Raw genomic sequence first — 18,541 nt, 5'->3', positions numbered from 1 at the left:
GTGGGCTACCAAGATGATCACTGGTCTTTGTTCTAAAGCATATGGGGACAGACTTAAAGACCTAAACATATATACCTTAGACTAGAGGAAAGGTGGGATAGGGGAGACATGATTATAGAGACATTTAAATACCTCCAAGGTTTCCATGTACAGGAGGCAGGCTTCTTTCAAAGGAAAAGAGGCTTTAGAATGAAGGGTTATGGGATGAGGGTGGAAGGATAGACTAAGGAGTAATCTAAGGGAACATTTTTTTTTTTTTTTAAGAAAGGGTAGTGGATGCATGAATCAGCCTCCCCCTGGAGGTGGTGGAGACAAGGATGGTATCAGAATTCAAGACAGCTTGGGATAAACACAGAGGATCTTTGAGGGAGCGGTAGGGATTGTAAAGCTGAATTGGTGTGGATGGGCAGACTAGCTTTATTTATTTATTCATTTAAAGAGTCTTCTATACCGATATTAGTAGAGACATCATATCTGTTTACAGCGAACTATAGAATGGAAAATTACAAAAAACAGGGAAATGAAGGAGGGGATACAATGAAGCGAGGAAAGAGCAAGATGGGCTGAAATCTTTTTATGCAGTCATGTTGCTATGTCAATCTGCTGGTGGTTAGTTTCAGAGTGTCCCCTTGTCATAGTATTATTTGAAAGTGTAAATAACCATGCCTTATTTACTTGTTCTATCCCATTCATGATTTTGTAAACTTCCGTCATGTCTCCTCTCATTTCTTTTCCAAGCTGAAGAGATCTTTTCTGCATATCTTCTCATCATAAGAGAACTGTTTCCATCCACTTTATTGTTTTTATCACCCTCCTCTGCACCTTTTCTAGTTCCCCGATGTCTTTTGTTTTTAAATGGGGATGTAGATACCCCTCGAGTCTCTACCAGATGGCCGTAGATCCCAACCTTTGGGTTAGCTAGCATAGAGGGACATACCATTCTCAACAGCACCTCCCCAGTGGCTTGCTGCAATGGTTGGCTTCCAGTTAGCAAGAGGGGGGCTAGGACAGAGTAGTGTGTAGCAGTGCAGAGATTGATTTTTTTTTTTTTTTTTTTTGGAGTAAGGTGCGTCTGTGTGCTGTCCAAGTTTAGGTCCCTGCCTTGCTAAGGAAGGGAAAGGCACTGCTCTGCCAGTTCCCTTGTCTGGACTGAAGGGATTTGAGAGGGAGCGAAGGATTTTTGTCCCTTTTTTCCAAGTTCTGATTTATTTTTCTGTGCCTTTCTGGGAGGTTGTATTCCCTGCCCAGGAGGTCATGAGGGGAGCTGTAAACTTCTTCACCCTATCCAAGAAAAGGTTGCGGTAACTAACAAGGAGAAAACAGGAAAAACCTATTTTCTTCATCATCTGAGAAGGAAGGACGTTTTCTGCCACCCTTCCTTATCCCAGAGCTGGAAAGCTGTAAGAACTGTTTCCAGCAGGGGCCTTTCCTCCAGGAAGATCTACAGACATCTGTTTGAAGACGAGTGAAGAACATCTGGAGACTTCAACGGAGTTTCCACTCTGGGGATGCAGGACACTGCCAGATAGGCGATTGGGAGTACTCGTGGCCCTCTGATAATGTGGGGAGGGGACTCAGCCACCCCTTGGAACCCCCAGCTGACTTGGGACAATTATCTTTGCACCCCCTGGAGGATTGATTATTTTTTTGTTTACATTTAGTTTTATACCTCACACTCACAAAACGTTTGCAGCCATTTACAAACGTAAAATCACAACACAGTTATACAATAAATGATACAAGCAAACTTCATTTCCTTATTTCAAGTCTGTTGAGCAGGTACTTCATGCACAGCGAGTCAATCGGAGAGGAAAACAACCTTGGACATTATTTCTGAGTGCGCTCACAAACTCATCTGTCAGTGTTCAAACCAGTTCACTTTCAAAATTCGTGCTGGAATAGCCACGTCTTCAAGGCCTTTTTTAAAAGCAATGGTGTCGGTCTGGACTGTCAAGTACTCTGGCATTTTGTTCCAAACAAATTGGACCAGCAATCAAGAAAGCTTGGTCCATGATTTCTCCTAAATGTGCTTGTCACAAGGAAGGAATGTCAAGTAATCCTTTTATTTTGGGATTGCAGAGAGCAAAATGGGGTAAAGACGCTCAACGTGGCACCCAGCCTGGGGTTTTTTATATCCGAATAAGAGTTTTATATTCTATCTGTGATATGATTAGGAAGCCAGGTAATATGATCGAATTTCCTTCTACCTGTTAATAACCAGGCAGCTGAATTTTGGAGCAGTTGTAGTGACTGAAGTGTCTATTCTGAAAGACCCAAAAACAAAGAATTACAATAATCAAAGTTGGAAAGGAATGCTGATTTGGGTTACAAGGGCAACCAGAACTGCACACAATACTCAAGTTGTGGTCACACCATAGCTTGATACAGAGGCAATATATTTTCAGTTTAAACAGGTTAAAGCTTACCTGTATTGTGGTTCTTCTTTTTTTTTTTTTTTTTAATTGGTTTTTTTTTTGTTTTGTTTTATATACTTGTATATGGTCTGTTTTCATTCTATGTATGTAATTTTGTAAACCGATCAGAACAGGTATCTGGTAATGGGTGGGTAATAAATTGCTATAAAATACATACATTTTCCTTTCTTTTTGGGATCCTTCCTAACATTCTGTTTGCTTTTTTTGACCACTGCCCTACATTGAGCTGAGGGTGCATTATCCACAAGGACTCCAAGGTTGCTTTTCCTAGGCCTTGACTCCCAGTACAGACCCCAGCAGTATGTACCTGTAGTTGGAATTATTTTTCTCTATGTGCATCACATTAAATTTCATTTGCGATTCATATGCACAGCATCTCACACTCCAGCGCTGTTTTAACAACTTTTACTAATTTTGTATCATCTACAGATTTGATCACCTCACTTGTCGTTCTCTTTTCCAGATCATTTGAGTATGTTAAACTGCATAGGTCCCGGTACTGACCTTTGTGGTACTCCATTAATGGCATCTGACCATTTCCATCTTTTTTTCTGCTTCTTCCATCCATCATCACTCATCCTTCTGCATCTCATCTGCTTTACATCTCTCATTACTCTATCCCTAGCCTATCTTATTTATGTATCATTTAAATAAAAGCAGCGTAGAGTGAAACTCTTTGGCTCCTGACCCTCGGACCAGTGGTGGTGTTCTTCTGGTTGTTGACTTGGACTGGCTCTGGACCCTTCTCCTTCTTTGCTCCCGGATTGGCTTCGGACCATTCTCCCATCTGCTCCTGGACCGGCTCTCGACCTCTCACTGGACTTCAACCCTTGCTGGATTGGGACTATCCTTCAACGTAGACTCCTGGACTAACTCGACCTGCTGGAGGAGCCAGCTGTCTGGAATCCACAACGTGCAGGAGGCACCTGCATCCAGACCATTGTCACTCTTCAAGGAGTCTCCTAAGTCCCAGCGGCCGTGTCCCTACGGACTCCTCCTGGGAGGATCACGCGCTTCCAGGGTGAAGCCTTCATCGGTACATCTTCAACAGGCCTTGCCATCCGACGGTAGAGACCGAAGAGGGTTGACTTCCTTTTTGGTAGCACTGACTCTACCTCAGAGCAGGGGTCCACGTTCAGATTCATAACATGATGATTGGAGGTTGGAAATGTAATGCTAGTTTTTGAAAAGGGTTCCAGGGTAATCTGGGAAACTGCAGACCGGTGAACCTAATGTCATTGCCAGGAAAATGATTGAATGTATTCTAAAGAAAATAATTACTGAACATATAGACAGACATAGTTTAATGGGGCAAAGTCAACATGGATTTAGCTGAGGGAAGTCTTTCCTCAATTTGCTACTTTTTTTGAAGGCATGAATAAACATGTGGATAAAGGTGAGCCAACTGATGTAGTGTATCTGGATTTTGAGAAAGCATTGACAAAGTACCTCATGAGAGACTCTTGAGGAAATTAGAGTCATGGGATAGAAAGCAATGTTCTGTTGTGGACTGAGAACTGGTTAAAAGATAGATGACAGAGGGTAAGGCTAAATGGCAGTTTTCTCAATGGAGAACGCTAAATAGTGGCGTAACCCAGGGATCTGTAGTAGGACCGCTGCTTTTTAACACATTCATAAATGACCTAGATATGAGAACAAGTGAGGTGATCAAATTTGCTGATGAACCAAAATTATTCAAAATTGTTAAATCACAAGAGGATTGTGAGAAATAACAGGAGGACCTTGAAAGACTGGGAGACTGGGCATCCAAATGACAGATGACATTTAATGTAGATAAGTGCAAAGTGATGCATGTAGTGAAAATCACTTCAATTATAGATACACAATGCAAGGTTCCACTTTGGAAGTCGCCATGCAGGAAAAGGATTTAGGCATCATTGTGGAAAATGTTAAAACCCTTTCTGTGTGTGGCAGCAGCCAAGAAAGCAAATAGAATACTAGGAATTATTAGGAAAGGAATGGAGAATAAAAAAAGAGAATACCATAATGCCTCTGTATCGCTCCATGGTTTGACCTCATCTTGGTGTGCAGTTCTGGTCACCGCATTTCAAAAAAGACAAAGCACAATTAGAAAAGGTATAGAGAAGGGTGACAAAAATGATAAAGGGAATGATAAGATTCCATTATGAGGAAAGGCTAAAGAGGTTAGGTTTCTTCAGTTTGGAGAAGCGACGGCTGAGGGGGAGATATGATAGAGGTGTATAAAATTGAGTGGAATGGGTAAACACGAATTGGTTGTTTACCCTTTCAAAAAGAACAAGACTAGGGGACATTCAATGAGGTTACTAGATGATACATTTAAGACAAATAGAAAATATTTTTTATTCAACGCATAATTGAATTCTGGAATTCATTACCGAATGATGTGGTGAAGGCTGTTAGTATAACTGGATTTAAAAAAGGTATAGACTAATTCCTAGAAGAAAACAGTCCATAAACCATTATTAACATGAACTTGGGGATATCCATGGCTTATCCCTGGGATAAGCACCATGGAATCTATCGATCTTTTGGGACCCTGCCAGGTACTTGTGACCTGGATTGGCCAAGGTTGGAAACGGGATACTGGGCTTGATGGACCTTTGATGGACCCAATATGGCCAAACTTCAGTTCTTATTCCAATCTCAGGGTGACCAAAACTCAAAGTCTCAGGTATGCTCATACTCTCTTGGGCTGTCCCTTTGTGCTTTGTGTTTTTTTTTTTAATTCTCTCTTTCCTGTGCCCCCCTCCTCCTCCCTCTTCCCTCCTTTTTATGTGGCCTTCCTCTGCCTCTTTCCCTTTCCTTTATTCCCTGTGCCATCTCTGCCCCTCTCTTTTCCCTCCTTTAGGACTTGACACCCTCCCCTGTAGCACCTGTATCTCTTTCCCATCCCTGAGGTTTTTTAATCAGTAAGGAGCACTGCAGTTCTTTTACAAGAGGAACACTCTTACATGCAGCGAATCTCCTGAGAAGCCTTCCAGGTTGCCACAGTTAGGGAGCATAGCAAAACAAAAGGTTATGTAGGCATTGAAAGGAAAGACTTCATTGAAGAAGTGTTGACAGTTTATGGAATGCTTCCATTTCCACTGACTGTGTGGGCATCAGAGGTAAGAAAAGGAGGGTCCATGAACTAGCACTTATCACTTATTTACACTGTCCCTTCCCAGGTGGGGACTCTACCTTGCTCCCTAATCTCTTGGAGAAGAGACTGCTGAGGGGGGCTATGATAGAGGTGTTTAAAATCATGAGAGGTCTAGAACGGGTAGATGTGAATCATTTTTTTACTCTTTCAGATAATAGAAAGACTAGGGGGCACTCCATGAAGTTAGCATGTGGCACATTTAAAACTAATCGGAGAAAGTTCTTTTTCACTCAACGCACAATTAAACTCTGGAATTTGTTGCCAGAGGATGTGGTTAGTGCAGTTAGTATAGCTGTGTTTAAAAAAGGATTGGATAAGTTCTTGGAGGAGAAGTCCATTACCTGCTATTAATTCAGTTGACTTAGATAATAACCACCGCTATTACTAGCAACGGTAACATGGAATAGACTTAGTTTTTGGGTACTTGCCAGGTTCTTATGGCCTGGATTGGCCACTGTTGGAAACAGGATGCTGGGCTTGATGGACCTTTGGTCTGACCCAGTATGGCATATTCTTATGTTCTTATGTTCTCTTGATGACCACACAGAACTGATTTAAAGCCCTGATTGTTCTTTGAGTTTGTAGCAGTGGGGACTTGTTTTGCTGTGACTGCTGCTTCTTGCTGCCGCTCTGTCCTGATGCACGTTTTGCACACCCAGTAGCCCCGCCTCAGGGTGGTGGTTATTTGATTTATATAGAGCTAAGTCCTACACAGCACTTTACAGACACAAATAAGAGATAGTTGAGACTAACAAGACAAGGGCCTGAAATGACTCTGAAAGAAGACAAAAGACTCACAAAAGAAAAAGTTGGCTTGGATGGAATTCTCTTTGAAGGTATACAGCTTAGGAACCCTAAAAAATAAGACACTAGTCTTACATACTGGATAGCACGTCAACACTTATTCCCTTGCTGACTGCTCTCTTTTTCCTTCCCTATCGGAGTTACTTAAGGAGTTTGTTGCTTCCTGATGGCTCAGTATGTGCCTGAAGCACTGACGAGGAGGAAAGCAGGGTTCTCCTGCTGCATGCCAAGTGTCAAGTCATGATGAATATGAATTCTAAATTTAAAAAGAATTTTCTCCTTTTTCAGATTTATAGCACTATTTTCAGCACTTTTATATGTACTTTGGGAGCACTTTAACTTAGAGCAACATTTCGCTCTAGCAGTGATGCCAGTAAGTGTGATGTTTAGCACAGATTCAAATTAGTCACCATTATGGATTTCTAAAGTGCGTTTGCTAAATAAATGTACCAGGCTCTGTAGGTTCACTTAAAATTTTTCCATGCTGTATGATGTGTCAGGAAGGGATAGACTTCCTTCAAACAGTAGGTGGAAGCCAAAGTGAGTACAGCAAACAGCTATGAGTGAAAACTGTCTGTTTGCTTGACTTTATGATGAAATGAAAAGGCAAAATGGGGGTATGAACTGCAGGCAGAGGCAATCCTTCAGTACCTTACTGAATCTTGAATTGCTGGTGCTGATCCTCCTGTACAGGCTCTCTGGGATGCCAATAGATCATACACCTTAAGTTGCTGTGAGTTTGTGGTTGAGGACTCGGGTATATCCTAATTAAAGGCACACCTGGATCTAGAGGGCATTGCCCAGAGAGAAGTGCTGAAGCAGGCCAAAATAGTTCTGACTGGGATCAGCTGGATGGAAACTTTGATCGTAATAGCAACCACTGAGGCAGGGCATTAGCTACTCTGTGTGAGTCTGGAGCAAGGACTGGTAGAGAAATGGAGGAAGTGGCTTAAGTGCCTGGCAGAGTGGCAGGTAATGCAACAGACCAGAGCAGTGGTGAGAGTCTCTGCCTCTCTGAGGAGCTTAGGAGACATTGTCCTACCCAGAAAAATAGGACTGCCTGAGAACAAAATCACAATAGGTAATTTTCTGAGTTACCTAAACAGAATATTGCTGTGGAAATGTTGTGGAATGTAATTTCTTGCTTAGAAAAAGCAGTTTTAGCAATGAATAGTTAGTCAGTGAACAGCAATAAATTGATTTAAAATCCAAGCATGCTTGAATAAAATTGAGGCAAAGGAATTATCTGAAAACACTCTCTGACCTGTGAAATAATGATTTTTAAGCGAACAGGCCTGAATTGGTATTACAGCAAAGAACTATGTGGCATTAAAACTGTAAAACGGAAAATCGTCTTAAAAAGGCTTGTGGTTAACTTAACTGAAATCCTAAACCATATCGGTTTGAAGTCCCTACAAAAAAAAAAATCTTCCAGAAAAGCTCTTCAGATTTCTAAGGAATCTGTACCGCCAGTCCTGAAGGCTTGCTGCCTCTGGGGCTGATGCAGTATGGTGCGCTGAGCGGAGCGCACTGTTAACATGCAGTTGGATGCGGGTAAAATAGGCGCTAATCAATCCCCTAATGCAATAAGGGGATTAGTGCCTATTTAGCGCGCTTCTAATGCGGAGTGAATGCAATAGCGCTCTTCACATGCAAATGCATGTGAATAAGGCTACTGGCATTCACTCTCAATGCAAAAAGAAAAATGTGCATCTCGGATGCACATTTAACTGTCATGTATTAATGCCTGCCAGGAGCAGACGTTAATAAATGTGCGCATCGAAAAAATAAGAAAAATAAAAGGAAAAAAAATTTGACAGTCAGACCCATCACAAAAACAGACGTTGAGTTCAACGGAGTCTGTTTTCTTTAATTGCAGACAGCCATGAAAACTGACGCTGATAAACCCAGTGTTTAAAAAAAAAAAAAAACAAAACAAAAAAACAGCCAAAGTAGTATGGCAATGCTGTTGTACGCCAGTGTACAAAGTCCCACTGGCGAATGTCAAATTTCTACCAAGCATCCACCAGTCCCCAAAGGTTACTATCCACTAAAAGGAGGGCCAAACCTATTGTCTGTAGAGTGAGAGAGAGTAGGTCCAAGAAAGAACTGACTGAAACACGTACCTCCTCTGCCTGCCACTGCACATGAAGGATATTTCCAGGGAGCTGCCTGGTAATGCCACCTCTTCCAGGCTCAGCATCGGGAGCGAGGGTATCATGAGGAATCTTTTAGGCCTCCAGGCAGGAAGGAAAGGGCACGGTCAACGTGAAAGAGAGCAGCCGCACAGCGCCGGCCATGGCAGCTCCCCACCCTGGAAACTAAAACAAACGCCGGGCTTATCGGCATCGGTTTTCGTGGCTGTCCGCTGGTAAGGAAAACTGATGCCGATAAACTCGGCATTGGTTTTTAGCAACTAAAATCAATGCCGGGTTTATTGGCTTTGGTTTCCCTTACTGCCGTACGGCGGTCACAAAAACCGACTCCGGGTTTATCGGAATCGGTATTCGTCACCGTACGGCAGTCACTCTGGGTTTTCGTTAGCACTGCAACCCTAGCGCAGCCTTGTTAACGCGACCCCCTAATTTAAATATTGCATTGCACCCCCCCTTTGGGGCGCCATGCGCACTTTAAGAGAGCAGGCGCTGACTGTTTAGCGCTCGCTTTCTTCGTGCCTTTATTGCATCAGCCCCTCAGAGTGAGGAAGCAGAATGTGGTATCAATTGATGTATAAACATGCTATTACATCGTACCCTAACACTCCTTGTATTGCGTGTTCTCAACATTTTCATACCACTCAAATGGCAGGTTTTGTTCTGACAATACCACTATCTCTTTCAAATGTTTCTTGCTACTATCATGCTCTTGCCTGTCCAGTTGCAGGAACGCAAGCACAAGTTTCTTCCCTTATTTCTTCTTTTACTTCTTGTTTCTATGGTAATCAGACTTTTGGACCTCCTTATTCTATTCCTCCTGCTGCTAATGCTAATCAATATACTAAATTTGGTTTTTCCCCTTCTACAATGCTTTCCTTGTGGAATGCATCTGTTATTAATGAGACTTCCCCTTTGTGTCCTCAGAATTTACTTCATCAGCTTAGTTATCTTACTTATTCTTGTAGAGAGACAGGAAAATGGACTATTTGTGGAACTTCTGATACACCTACACTGTGTGTTTCTGCAATTCCTATACAACCTTCAATGACTTGTACCTTTCATCATTTTGCTTCTGTAGTTAATACATGGCCACCTCCTTTTTCAGGCCCTTTATTTCATACTGCGCTTACTCATTTTCCTTTTTGTTTTTCACAAAATGGTACTGGACCTTTTCTAGGGGTTTCTTCTTGTGATAATGTCTATCATGCTATGTATCTAGAATTTGGTTCACAGCCTCTCATGGATGTTTTCTGGCAGTGTGGTATTTCTGTCTATCAAGAACAATAAATGTGGCCGGGCCTGGTGCGACTGGGTGAGTGTACCATGCATTTAAGAACATGCCATACTGGGTCAGACCAAGGGTCCATCAAGCCCAGCATCCTGTTTCCAACAGTGGCCAATCCAGGCCATAAGAACCTGGCAAGTACCCAAACACGAAGTCTATTCTGTGTTACCATTGCTAGTAATAGCAGTGGCTATTTTCTAAGTCAGCTTAATTAATAGCAGGTAATGGACTTCTCCTCCAAGAACTTATCAAATCCTTATTTAAACGCAGCTACACTAACTGCACTAACCACATCCTCTGGCAACCAATTCCAGAGTTTAATTGTGCGTTGAGTGAAAAAGAACTTTCTCCAATTAGTTTTAAATGTGCCCCATGCTAACTTCATGGAGTGCCCCCCTAGTCTTTCTATTATCCAAAAGAGTAAATAACCAATTCACATTTACCCTTTCTAGACCTCTCATGATTTTAAACATCTCTATCATATCCCCCCTCAGTCGTCTCTTCTCCAAGCTGAAAAGTCCTAACCTCTTTAGTCTTTCCTCATAGGGGAGCTGTTCCATTCTCCTTATTTTGGTTGCCCTTCTCTATACCTTCTCCATCGCAATTATATCTTTTTTGAAATGCGGCGACCAGAATTGTACGCAGTATTCAAGGTGCGGTCTCACCATGGAGCGATACAGAGGCATTATGACATTTTCCGTTTTATTCACCATTCCCTTCCTAATAATTCCCAGCATTCTGTTTGCTTTTTTGACTGCTGCAGCTCACTGAACCGATGATTTCAATGTGTTATCCACTATGACGCATGGAGGAGTTAGGCTGGAGGGCTGCCAGTGTCTGAAGGAGACAGCTCACTGGCAGCTGAAGAAGGAGAGAGGCTGCTGGCAGCTGAAGGAGAGGTCCAGTTTTTATTTGTGTGTGCACGCATGCCCGTGCACAACTTCCGCTACCCCCCCTCCTCCCAAGCAGGACATTCGTTGGGCCGTGGTGGAACTTGTCCCACCACGGCTCGGTGACAATAGGCCCTGTTTGTATATGTGTGAGCTAGTATGTGTGTGTGAGAGCATATTTATTTATTTACTATCTTTTCTATACCAATATTCGAGGGTACATCATGTGTGTATATGACAGCTTGTGTCTGTGAGCTTGTATGTGAGAGAGTCTATATGTGTTTGTGTGTCTGTATGAAAGCCTATGTATGTGTTTTTGAGAGCCAATGTGTCTTTCAGAGCCTGTGTACTTGTGTGTATTTGTGAATGTTTGTGGGCCTGTGAGAGGGAAGATAAAAATTTGTGTGACCCTACCTCCCCCAATCCATGATGATCTCAATGTGACTGGAAATCAAGAGATCCCAGATATGGAAAGCAGGATATTTTTAAATCCTTGTTAGTTTTAATTATTGGGTGAATTTGATGCTTCTGCTCTTTCGAAATATTTAATTTTATGGGGGGAAATAGAACATTTTTTAATTATTGGATTTTTTATTTCAGATGTTTTGAAATATTTTATTGGTGTTTGGGAAATTTTGGATACTCTTATTCATTAACTGGTTTGAAATATTCTTTTTATGCATATGATTTTACTATTATGATAGTTTTATATTTCTTGATTTTATTATTTGTTTTATGAAGAATGGTCATGTTCCTGTTTTTCCATTGTTGCTCTGCATGTAGAGCCTGGCTTTTTGTGGGTTCCAGTTCAGTTCTTCTCAGCACGTTTCTGTTTATACTTTCTGATCTCCTCATTCTGTATTTGGTATGTCTGTTTCTGCATATGTGATGGCGGTGAGGGAATGGAGTTTGTCAGATTTAAAAAAAAAAAAAAATAGATTGCAGGAGAGAGATGGGCTTTATCTGATGGGCCGGGGCACAGACTGAATGAATCCGGGGGGGAGGGCAGCACAGTAATTGTTTGCATAGGGCAGCAAAAAACCCTAGCTCAGGCCCTGAATGTGGCTGAAGGTGAAGGTAAAGATGTTTCATGCCTGATCATGAGTACACGTGATGAACAGGACTCAGAGTTGTGAAAAACTGGATGATTTGTCTCCACCCTTGCCAATTGTGACACATGAAGCTACCTTGCTTGTTACCATTGCAGAAGAATCCAGCCAGGACGAAATTCTAAATAAATAAATAAATACATTTTATTTATTTATTTAAAATCTTTTCTGTACCATCGCTAAGTGTTATACCATCGCAACGGTTTACATATAGGCACATAGTACACATTCACCCATCCTAATCTATCGTACATTCTAACAGATGCCAAAAAGGTTCGGTTACATTTTATCATAAACCAAAAAGCTTCGCTTGTTTAGTGATGTAGGGAAGAAATCTAAATGATGTCTTTAGATCTACACAGGCTAAGAGATTTTTTAATTTGTCAAGAAATTGTTAAATAAGGAGCAGAGTCTGCTTTACACGGAAATCAGTATGCATTCAGATATTTTCTTCACCCTATCAGGTTTTGTAAAAATTCATTAGAATTCTCATCATAGATCTGTATGAAAAGGTTTTGGTTTTTTTTCCTCTTTTTAAAATATTTCTTTTTGGTTATGGGTACTTCATAAGCTTGAATGCTTTTGTAATGCTTTTTACAAAGAGGAGTTTGCTTAGTTTTTTTAGTGTATGCCTGGTGACTTGTTTTGTTTATTCATTTGTATTTATGGATCTATAGGACCGTGGTTTTTCTCATCCAGGCTTACGGTAGATTTAAGCTTAGAATGATTCATCTTTTTTATGTTCTTATAACTTTTCCTTTTGTTTAACTTCCATAATTCATGGGTTTCTTGCATAACTTAAAAAAATGTAAACTGGAGAAATAGGAAATGTAAACTGGAGAAATAGGAAATGTAAACTGGAGAAATAGGAAATGTAAACACTCTTGCAAAGGGCCCGCCCTGTGTAGATCAAGGGGCCACCTTCAGGTGCCGCAGAGTCCCAGCAAAATTTACTGTAGCCCTGTGACAAGGCTCTTCAGCAGGCGGAGCACATGCTCCTAGACCCCAGGGGACCAAGCTTACAATCTCTATCAGATAAGTCCTCACACAAAAGATGGTTCTTTAAAATAATATTGAATTTACTAATGTAAATGTAGTATTATTTTCTGTTCAGTAACAAAAAAAAAAACCCCAGTTCTCCAGAATTGCAGTTGACAAAAATTACACATGGTAATTGCTCAAGATCCTTGAGAAATTTGTCAGCGATTTGGATTCCAGGTTCCTGTCAGCTTCCCATCGTCCCAGTCCTTACTGGAACACATAAGTTCCTTTGTTCCTCTTTGGATTGCTCACACAATACTTGGCTGCTGCAGCCGTTTCCTCCCCACTAGTTCTGCTGTAGTAAAAGGAAGACTCCCCTTCTGCCTCCAGCTTAGAGAGAGAGAGAGCCGGCAGGCGCGCTGCCTCTCCCAGCCTCACACACTCCTCCTCTAACTCCCCCCTATGGATCTTTGAGCAATTATAGATTTTGGAAATAGGACCCTCCTTGTGGGGGATGGGCCAGGCACATACCCACACCCCTACTGCTATATCCACTACCAGAAATGTTTCTCCTTGGTAAATATCCAGTGGGCTTTACAGAAACAATTTAAATATACACAAAATAATGAACAAACTTCAAACAGGAGCTTAAGAAGGGAAGGTAATTTTTGAAAACTGCATCTGTTACTCTTATGACTGACATGAAAAATCATATATCTGTATGAAGTCATGTCCTGTAAAGCATTTTTGAAATAAAAGAAAAATGAACTAAATGTCATTTGATTTTCGTTTTCCCACTATAAAAATACAAAGCCTGTCTACGTTTTTAAATAGCTCTTCTTTGCTTTTTTTTATTCTCCAGGAGAGGCTGCAGGCACCCACTGGGATCTCCCTTATCCCTTCTTAAGCTGCCCCTCCTGTGCCATCGCTCATAAAGGCCTCAGCCTTTGCCATACAAAAAAAATAGCCCGGGGTGGGGGATTAAAAGAAATCCTGGAAGGGATCACTTTAAAATGGCAGCTGGGGTTTGGTTTAGTGCACTCTATTACAAAATTAAACTAAAAAAATTAAAATAAAATAAAATTTTAAAAAAGCCCTAAACCCCCCCCCCCCAATGGAAAAAAAAATCTGAAATGAAAAAAATTCTCTCACACCTCTTGAAAAAGTTTGGGTTAAAATTCTGGGAGGAAGGCAACCAGTGCTATTGTTCTGGGGGAAAAAGTTGCTGGTGCTCATGCAGGATGTGTGGTGTGTTTTGTTTTTTTTTTGTTTTGTGTGGTTTTTTTTTTTTGTTGTTTTTGTTTTTTTTTTTTAAAAGAACCACGGGGCAAACTAAGCAGGTGGAGGGAAAAGGTGCTGGTACTCGGTAAGTACCAGCAAGCATTGCCTGAAAAAAAAAAACCAAAACAAAACCCTGAACTTCACATAGAGCTGCATAGATGTGACTTGCTCTGCCACCTTGGGAAAGTAAACAGCAAATCTGCTATTCAGTTTAGCACTGTTGCCAAATAATATTAATAAATAACACGAAAGTAGGATCCTTAAATAAGCTGAGGGCAAATAGTACTTATGATGTGTTAATTTTTTTTTTACTGGAGAATGTGGTGGCCATTTAAAGTGGGTCTCTGATTATGAGCAGATGTTTATTTGAAGAAGAAACAAAGTGTTTTTTTTATACTTCTTTGCTGTCATATTGATGAAAGTCTGTTTATATTCTAAAAGTTCTTTGTGGGTCCTTTTTAAATACATCTGTTTTAATGATTGCTGCATTCGTTGTCCTTAATTATGTCACACACAGCAGTACAAGGTGCATCACCCAGATAAACTGCTGATCTTTGTATAGCAACCAGCTCTCTAAACTTGAATGTTTTAATTAAGGAATGTTCTTATATCATGAACTGAACAGCAAAGTTCACCAGCCAGAAATTGCATAATCTTGTACAATTGGGAAAAGAAAAATCAGAGGAGTGAAAACCTCTCAAGTTTGGTCAGTTGCAGCCGGGTAAAAGCTAGTCTGGAATATGCCCTGGTCTGGGACGATGTGTAGCCATAAAGTGAAAGCTCAGTTCGTGGCTGCTGCTTTTGACCTCTGTCTGTTATGTCTGTGAGGCATGCTGCCCAAGTGTTTGGATGCCTTCCAGAGTATGGGATGCCTTGTGAAATGTCAGTCTTGTTAATTATGGTCTCTGAATATCTGCATTTTCATTTGACCCCTGGTTATTCTGCACTCTGCTGGCTTTTTAACTTCTGACTATACGGTTATTGGAGAGTAGCACAATACTAAAATAATAAGACTTTTTTTTTTTTTTTTTAAAGTGCAAGAAATAATTTCTTGTGGATTTATTGTAATATGAACTTATATTTAAAACGCCACCAGGTAGGTTAATTTGTATGTCTAAAATGCACTGAGTATCTTTTTAATGGCATTTTTTTTTAAATACTTTCCAACATATGGAATGCTGAAATTATGTAAAAGGGATGCCTACATGTCTGGAGGTAAAATCCCCCTCCAAAGCAGGGAGGGAAAGTCACAAAATTTGGCTTCCTGAAAGAAAATATGAATATGTCAGATAGTTTTGAAAGCCAGCAACATCAGCTCAGTATTTTCAGAGAATGAACTCTCCCCAAAAAATGTCCCAGTGCCTTACTTTAGGGCAGGCAGTTAGCAGCTGGGGAATGTTGACACGGGGTTGTGTGTTTAAAAAAACCCCCAAATCCTGAAGCAGTTGGCATCTATCAATTCACCATCTCCCTACACCCCCCACCCTCCTCACAATCATCTCCATGCAAAATATATTGCTGTTCATAGATCTGCTGTGTGTAGGGTGGCTGTGCCTGTAGCCCAGTCTTATCAAAGTCTGAATTAACAGGATGCTTTGAGGTAACTGAGTAACTTTGGGATTTTGCTTCTGTTTTGCTCTGCGTCAAACTACTGGGGGGAAGTGGGAGGGGGGAGCTTTTGGAACGGAGCGGTTGCCAGCATTCCATGTAATGTAAGACCACCCCCACCGCCCCTTTCTATGCGGGGAAGCATTCCTGAAGCCACTATGCCTCGGCATGTCCCCCGTCCCCGTCCCCCCCTTGTTCTTATTTTGTGCTAGTTTTACTATAATTCACTTAGTAGCTATTGCATGACACTATAAATCTCCTTGGACATTACCAGTCTATAAATGCCATCATGTTGTTTGTTTGGTTTTTTTCATTGATTTTAAGATGTCAAAAGCCACTAGATTAATTACCATGGCAAACAGTTCCTTAAAACATTTTAAAGTGTTGTACTAGAACAAACAAATTGGTACTACACATTTTTTTGTTTGCCTTGCTTTTTGTGCAGAACACTACCTCGGGGGCCAATACAAAAAATCAGCACGGAAAACGGGCGCTCAGTGTCGAGCGCTCGCTTTTCCTAACGCACGCCCAGCAACACTCTGGAGCCCGAGACTGAATATTTATGAGGGCACCCAGGAGAGCTGGCTGTCAGCAGGTTAGGAAAATGGGTGCCCAATTTTACAAGCGTCTGGTTTTTCCTAACCTGTGCACAGCCATGGGTTAGGAAAATGGACGCTCCTTAATTTAGTGTCCCCGCTTCCTAACATGACCGTTGGCACTATTATTTTTTAAATTTAATTAACTTTTTTAAACCTTTTGGCAATTCTGACTTAATATCGCCACGATATTAAGTGGGACAATGTGCAGAAAAGCAGTATTTTCTGCTTTTCTGTACACTTTTTTTGGGCTGCTCAGAAATTAGCACCTGTTCTGGGCAGCGTTAATTTCTGAGCATAAAAATGTGCAGGTCGGGTGCACTTTTTTTTTTTTTTTTTTGGCGGGGGGGGGGGATCTGGGGAGACTAGCTAATAGCCTCATCAACATGCATTTGCATGTGATGAGCACATTGTTTCGTGGGGGGTTGGATGCGCTTTTTGGACGCACTAATCCCCTTACAGCATGAGGGGTTTTGGATGCTCGTCCAACCACGGATTAAACAGTGTGCTTGGCTGAGCACACTGTTCTGCGTCGGCCCCTTAGTTAGTAAAATGTCAATAGTGAATGTTTAGTTTGTTTGCTGGAAAAATTAAATGTAAAAAAAACTACAAACTTGTTTACAGCTCATGGAAAACTTACTCAGCAGGATGGGCCAGTCCCATTGCTTTGATTTGCATGTATTTGCTGCTACTGCTACAGCACAGCAGAAACAAATTAAAAGTAAATCAGGGGATTCCAGCAGTCATCAATTAGATTCTTTTTTTTTTTCTTATTACTTCAGAACATACACAAAATCTGTCTGTGTACAGATATGTTTCCAGGTGATTTCTTCCTCCTGCTTTAGTTCTGTCTGAGCTGGAAGCCCCATCTGTGGTGGGGCTACAGTGTCCTGAGCCTTAATGCACAGTTGTCCAGGGGTTTCCCACAATTTTTAGTCTCCTACCTTCAGCACTCCTGGTGACAGTCTTTTGACTGACTGAAAGGCACAGATTACAGTTCCCTTATAATCCTGCTGCAAGTACACTCTTAGCCTGCCAGCAGATGTCGCTGTTGTGCAACAGCTGGGGATAACTCACCCTGGTGTTTGTGAGCACTGCCTCCACAGGTTTCCCATCTTAAGAGCCAGCAGCTGTGCTCAGCAATGGAAGGCAGGTTTCCCCAGATAGCCGCTAGCTGCATACTTCAAAGCCTTTTACAGATAATGTTATGCAAACTTTCACTTTTATTTACTTTTCATCTTTCCCTGGTGCAGTAGCAGACGTTATGTGGATTGAAGCAACAGGATTGATTCATTCTGCTGAGCTTCATTAACTTTTACATTCTAAACAAATTTAGGACCCTTAAGTGTGACCGACTCTTTGATACCTTCATTTTATTAAAAACCGTGGGGAGAAGGCAGGAACATTTTTGGTAAATGCAAGCCCCCCCTCTCCCTTCCTGTGTCAACTCTGAAGGGGGTACTGGTTCTCAAATAGTGGGAAAGATTAATTTCAAGGCCGTAATGGCAGTGACTGCTCTCCATACTCAGGAGTGGTGCTTACAAATAGTCTTTACCATAAAGAATCTTCTTCTATAGCGATAATTTGATAAAACAATGCATTTACATGGTAAAGAATCCTTAGGAACCTTCATTTTAAGTTTTTATTTTATTTTTTCTGAGAGTTTCAATGTAATAAAAATAATCAGTGGAAAAATGACTTTGTTATAATAAACAGTAGGAAAAATAGTGGGAAGTCATTTTTCCTCAGTTTTTTTTTTTTTTTGTTTCAACATTAAAATTCACAGGAAAATTAGAATAAAAACTGAAAGTGAAGTTCCCTAAGAATCTTGTAATCTCCATTCACTTATCCAATCAACTCTACCAGCCAGGATGGTCTTACTTCACTGTGGAAGGTTCTCTGACTGCCACTCCGAAGGGAATGCCTGTGTCCTGCCCTTTAGGATAACTTTTATACCTGGAAACCCAGATACACTGCACCTCTGCAGAACCAGACGCCTCTTTTTTTTATTTTTTATTTTTTTTATTCTTAAGTACTTGATTGTCCCAGCGCCTCTTCTCATGTATGAAGTGCCATGTTGGCGTCTAATTATGTTGCCTGTACAGGTTCATATTCTCCTATTTCTCTCTGATAGATCACAGCAAACTACTGTGTGGGTCCTAGATCTTCTAATCAACCCAAATGGCCCCCTCCTGTTTCAAGAGCAGGATCCTTTCCTTACCTGAATGTTATTGGAGAACTTTCTCCCACT

At 41.2% G+C, this 18,541-nt stretch overlaps 1 protein-coding gene across 11 annotated transcripts in view; it reads left to right on the top strand.

Annotated features, from left to right (window-relative positions):
• SVIL (supervillin) overlaps positions 1-18,541 on the top strand; it is a 348,412-nt gene that overhangs the window by 45,852 nt on the left and 284,019 nt on the right. The gene's annotated exons all lie outside the window — the stretch shown is intronic.

This window comes from Rhinatrema bivittatum, chromosome 2 (assembly GCF_901001135.1).
Source record: "Rhinatrema bivittatum chromosome 2, aRhiBiv1.1, whole genome shotgun sequence".
Lineage (NCBI taxonomy): Eukaryota > Metazoa > Chordata > Amphibia > Gymnophiona > Rhinatrematidae > Rhinatrema > Rhinatrema bivittatum.
The sequence above is the reverse complement of the archived record's forward strand: the minus strand, read 5'-3'. Positions and strand labels throughout refer to the sequence as shown.